This window comes from Nelumbo lutea, chromosome 1 (genome assembly GCF_056320005.1).
Source record: "Nelumbo lutea isolate HS-2025 chromosome 1, American lotus-T2T, whole genome shotgun sequence".
Taxonomy (NCBI): Eukaryota; Viridiplantae; Streptophyta; class Magnoliopsida; order Proteales; family Nelumbonaceae; genus Nelumbo; species Nelumbo lutea.
In genome coordinates, this window is record NC_142684.1 from 79068896 (window position 1) to 79074895 (window position 6000).

Genomic DNA, 6000 nt, shown 5'->3' on the forward strand with positions numbered 1-6000 from the left:
CGTTTCGTGTTGTGATTGTTACGAGAGGTTCGCCTTCTACCCACTTCGTGAAGTAATCCACTACCACTACTACGAATTTCCTCCCACATGTTGCTGGCGGGAATGGTCCTAGCAGGTCGATGCCCCACTGTGCAAAGGGCCACGGACTAGTGAGGTGCTTGAGGTCGGCAGTAGGCTGATGGTGGATGTTGGCGTGCCTCTAGCACTTGTCACATTTTCTGACGAGTTCGGTGGCCTTAGCCTTCATTGTTGGCCAGTAGTACCCTTGTCAAAGTGCCTTCTGGGCGAGAACCCTGCCCCCCAAGTGTCTGCCACATAGACCCTCATGGGTGTCATGTAGTACGAGCTCGGCCTCAGTAGGTCGCAAGCAACATAGATAGAGGAGCGTGTAGGATCGTCGGTACAGCCGTCCGTCTATTATGACATACTTGGCTACCTGGCGCTGCACCCTTCTGGCTGCGTTGCAATCTGGAGGGAGGGTTCCGTGTAGCAGGAAGCTCGCGAGTGGGTCAATCCAGCTTGGCTCTGCCTCAAGGACAGGAGTGACCTCCTCTGCCCCCCTGGGAATACTAGGCCGAGGTAAGTCCTCTATATACACCATTCTCATGGTGTTGTCACTGGTGCTAGCTAACCGGGACAGGGCATCGGCTTCGGTGTTCTCTAACCTCGGGATTTGTCTGATGAAGTGTGACTGGAAGTTGAGGAGAGCCTCCTTTACCTTTGCTAAATAGGCAATCATGGTTGACTCGTGAGCTTCATATTTGCCGGTGACCTGGTTGACCACGAGCTGGGAATCACTGCAAACGACTATGTGCTTCGCTCTTACTTCTTGTGCTAGGGATAGCCTGGCTATCAGTGCTTCATATTTTGCCTCATTGTTGGATGCCGCGAACTCAAAGCGTAGCGCGTACTCCAGTTTTATGCCACTCGGGCCGCGAATAACTACACTGGCTCCGCTACCCTACTGATTCGAGGAGCCATCCACATGAAGGATCCAGGGCTCCTCATCCTAGTTCGCACTTGGCCTAACTAGGAGAGATGTCGATCTGGGTATGACCTCACAGTGCTCGGACTCGAATTTCCTGGAAGCATCGAGCTCACCTGAACTGGGAGCCTCGTGCTCGGCTGGGCCAGGGGTCTCAGAGTGGAACGTGCATTCTGCAATGAAGTCTACCAAGGCTTGGGCTTTGATGGCAGTTCGGAGCTTGTACTGGAGGTTGTATTCACTGAGTTCGATGGTCCACTTCTTCAATTGTCCAGAGACCTTGGGTCTAAGTAATACTTGTCTTAGGGGTTTGTTGAAGAGGACGACGATGATATGAGCTTGGAAATAAGGGTGGAGTTTGCGGGCCGCGATGACCAACGCATAGGCTAGCTTTTCTATCTCTAGATATCTTGTTTCTGCTCCCTGCAGTATCTTGCTAACATAGTAGATGGGTCGTTGGACCCGATCTGCTTCCTATATTAGTACCGAACTGACCACTTCATCGCTTGCCGAGAGGAACAGTTCCAAAATGTCGCCCTCTTTGGGCCGGGTCAACATTGGGATGCTGGCGAGGTATCTTTTGAGCTCGTCAAATGCAAGCTGGCAATTCGGGTTCTAATCGAACCCTTTTCCTTTTATTGCCTTGAAGAAGGGCAGGCAGCGGTTTGTTGATTTAGACATGAAACAACTCAGAGCGGCTATCCTGTCGTTTAGCCTCTGAACCTCTTTTACTTTTTGTGGTGGTCTCATATCTAGGATGGCTTTTATTTTGTCCGGGTTGGCCTCAATACCGCGCTAGTTGACGATGTACCCTAGGAACTTACCTGAGGTGACACTGAAGACACACTTATTTGGGTTTAGTTTCATGTTAAATTGTCGAAGAATTTGAAAGACAGAATTTAAGTCTTGTACTAATTCATGCGAATTGTATCTTGACGACCATGTCGTCTACATAACATTCTATTTTTGTGTCAATTAAGGGCTGAAATAGATTATTCACAAGTCTTTGGAAGGTCACCCTAGCATTTTTTAGTTCGAAGGGCATGACCTTGTAATAGTACAGGGCAAACTCGATTATGAAGGTTGTTTTTTCCTCGTCGGTTGGGTCCATCCTGATTTGGTTGTAGCCCGAGTAGGCGTCTAGAAAGCATAGCAACTCGTGTCCCGATGTCACATCTACTAGGCGGTCAATCCTGGGGAGGGGGAAGCAATCTTTCGGGTAAGCCCGGTTTAGGTCGGTGTAGTCGACGCACATGCGCCATTTGCCGTTTGCCTTTTATACCAATACTGGGTTGGCTACCCAACTCGGGTAATGAGCTTCCCTGATGAAGTCTGCTTCGAGGAGCTTCTCGACCTCCTCATCGATCGCCCTCCAGCATTTTGGGGCTACGTTGCATTTCTTCTATCTAATGGGTTTGACTACGGGGTTAGTATTGAGCTTGTGAGTTATGAGCATAGGGTCTATGCCGGGTGCAACTCGCTCTTCGCCTGCCGTCGAAGTCGGGACCGTGACCGTTTCTTCCATGGGTGCAACTCGCTCTTCGCCTTGCTCCGTAGGGCGTTCCAGTTTGAGTTCGCCGACCACCTTGGTTTTTCCCTTTAAAGCGGCCACATAGCATTTGCGAGACTCGAATTGGTCACCCCATGCTACTCCCACACCGAAGTCCGTGAGGAACTTCATCGCCAAATAGTAGGTGGAGACCACTGCTTGTAAGACATGGGTGTTCTTTAGAACAAGTGCCTAAAGGGGTCTCTGTCTGAGGAGATGGCTGAATGGGTTGTGGTGTCAACAGAAAACGCTGATGGAGATGGTGCCAACGAAGGTGATGATGATACAAAGAGCCAGTCCATAAGCTTCTAGAACCTTTCTCCAAAGATCAACTTGTTGATCTCCTCCAGGAAGTTGTTGGTAAGCATTCTACGCATTCGCAAGGTCTTTGTTGTGGACCAATGTAATGGGATTTGGGAGAAGAGTGTTGGAGAAGAAAAGGGGATGTCTCACTAGTGTCATGGTGATGATTTGAGTGTGCATGCCTTGAGAAGAAAAGGGGAGTGATGATTCCTGAGAAGAGTGTGAGAAAACAACGGAGGTTGCAGCGATTCCAAATAAAATGAGAGGGGCCCGGCCTTTGCAGTTCCAAAGAAGAGCAGTGGTTTTGGTGGTTCTGAGAGATCTATAGTTGTGAGCTCCGAGAAGCTTATGGCCGGCTCAAAGAGTTGGAGTCACCACCCATTTTTTAGTGGAAATGGGCCCTCACTTTTAGGTTTGAAAAGTTGATTTAGGTCTTTGATAGTGACTCTATCCTCCTTGGGAAAGGCACACAACCAAGAGATTTCGAGTTCTAAGGATTGGGAGAGGGAAAGTGTTAGGCACCCTTCTCTCCAAGCTGTTGTAGCAGCCCAATATGAGAGTTGTTCAGGCTCATTTTCTTTCAAAGAAAAACAGAAATGGTTGCAAGAATTTCTCAAATCCGGAGGAACATGATTTCAATTTCTCCTAAGATCAATATTGAGGTGATGTTATTGGGTCTTAGGTACTGATTTCTCTTAGACCCTCGCCTCTCTACCTCTATTCTCAACCAAGAAGAAATTGCAAACAATGGTTCTCCAACATTTCAAAACCTCAAGCAACCCAGAAAGACTAAATAAGACTTACCTTTTGTATGTACCTTGACACGAGTTTTCCAACAGCTAGGGATGAGACAGAACGAAGTTTAGATGGGTTCTTGAGCTAGGGAGTGTTTTTGGTTGCAACAACCTCCACTTGAAGGTGAAAGAGACGAGTTTTGAATCTGATATTCAGAGCACCTCTAAATTTTGGGTGAACAAAAGGCAATATATGGTCTAGGAGAAAACTTTCTTCCCTCTCTTTTTCTCTAGGAGCCTCTCTTGGGTTTCCTTCATCTCCCTCCCTTCAGCCCCTTTTGGGTTTTCCTTCCTCAGTCCCCCCTTGGAGCTTGAATTAGGTCAGTATTTATAGAGAAAGGGAGAGGGGTCAGGTCTGAATTCGTTCAGCTACAGTGATTGGGCTTCAATAGAGGTTTTTTCATAAAAATAGGTAAAGATTCTTCAAAGAAATGAATGTCCAATCAAGTTTACCTATTTGGTGAAATGTTTTCTTTGATTTGGGATGATTTTCATGGGTTTTGTGTGTCCAATGGGAGCTTGGGGTGTGTCAGAAATTGCAATCTCATATTTGGGGCTGTCAGTGGCAGAAAATGTAAATTTGATGAACTTTTAGAAGTTATTTTGTCTTTTCTTGGTCTTCAGTAGGGGTTTGTTTGGTATTTTGAGCTTTTTAAGCCTATTAGGCATTGTATCATTGGTCCAAGTGTTTAAATGAGTCAAGAATGGGTCTGACATCAGCCATCACCCTTTTAAGGTTTCACGTTGGGTCAGATGATGTGGCAATTTAATATGGTGCATTGAAATGGTATCTTTCTAGTTTAATGGTCAAACGGATGAATTAGGATGTGAAATTTAGCATGCTGGGGTCTTTTGGGTCTATGAACTTAGTAGTGATGTTTGATTGGTCAAATGGGCTCGGGATGATGGAGATCTATGGTTGACAAGTTCAGATATATGAGATTTGCTAAAACAAAATCTTTGTTTGATAAATGGTCAAACGAGGGAATTTTGGGATGAAATTTGGTGGGTTGGCGTTTTTGAACGTCTTGAATCTAATGGAAGAGATGGATCTTTGATCAGATGTGTAGATTGACTGATTTGGTTTGGGTCTATGTTTTAGCTAATTGTTTATCAACTAATGAGAAGGCTTGAAATGGAATCTCACTTTTGTAATGGCCAATGGAGGAGTTTGGTCGTAAAATTTGATGTGCTAGGGTTTTTTGGGTTTTTAACACAGTGATGAGGTCTAATCGGTCAGATGAAGTTGGGATAATAGCTGTAATAGGATCTAAGCTTGACGGGGGGTTAAACGGGTGAATTTTGAGCTACAATTTAGTGGATAGGCATGGATTAAGGGGAGGAGTCAAGTGGATGGTTTTAATGTGAGAAAGATATAGTCGACTTTAGTAATCATTCAGGGCCATCAGAATAAGATCTTGATGTTTTTATGGTTGGTTATCGTAGATTCATTGTGGGATTTACTAGTTGATTGTTTCCTAATGATCTTGAGGTGATGAATATGTTGGATTTGATTTTGAAGAGTTGGGAGTTTGATTATCGCAAAGATTGGGGCTGTTAAAAAGGAAATTGGCATGATGAATGATAAATCTTTATAGTTTAGCCATGAAAAGTGATGTGTAACTAAGTTGTAATTTTCCAAGTCTAGGGATGATGTCTAATCAAGGTTCTTATTTGTCTTGTGGATTGCATCAAAAGGGAGTATTTTGGGTTTTAGAGTGTCAAGTCAATTTAGTTGTGTTTCTAAGTTTGCGGGGTCTAAGAGGGAGTACAAAGAGGTAAGTGAAGGGACTGAACAAAAATTGGGTGCTAACAATAGTTCTGGCTGTAATTGGAGGAGTCTTACTGTTGTCTAATTTACAGTTATGACGGTTCTAGTAGTTCCGACGAAGAGAATGAGAAGGAGAGGGAGAGATCTGTGCAATCTATAGTGGAGGGTAAAATAGTCATTTTCATATCTCCGTTGATGCATGTTAATGACTAGAAAGGATTAGTCAATTGTCAAAAATAGTAGGGGTAGCATTAGTCAATTTCAAACAGTAAGGGTACACTTAGTCAATTAGCTAAACCATAAGGGCAATTTAAGAAATTTACCAAAAAACTATGCTAAAGGCTTTTGACTTTGACCAATTACAACTCCTGTAACTTCGATAGGTTATCAATTTTATGATACCGGTTGATTGGTTATAAGTTTTTCCAGTATGTAATGGACACATAACACATTTCATGCATTGCCTATTAGACGAGGAATGTACCCTTTCAAGTCACAAGAATGGTTGCAAATGTACATGAATTAGACCAAGGTTAATTATTAGTTTGGTTACTTAGCTTAAAGCATCCCTAATTATCTTATAATTATTTATGGGTAA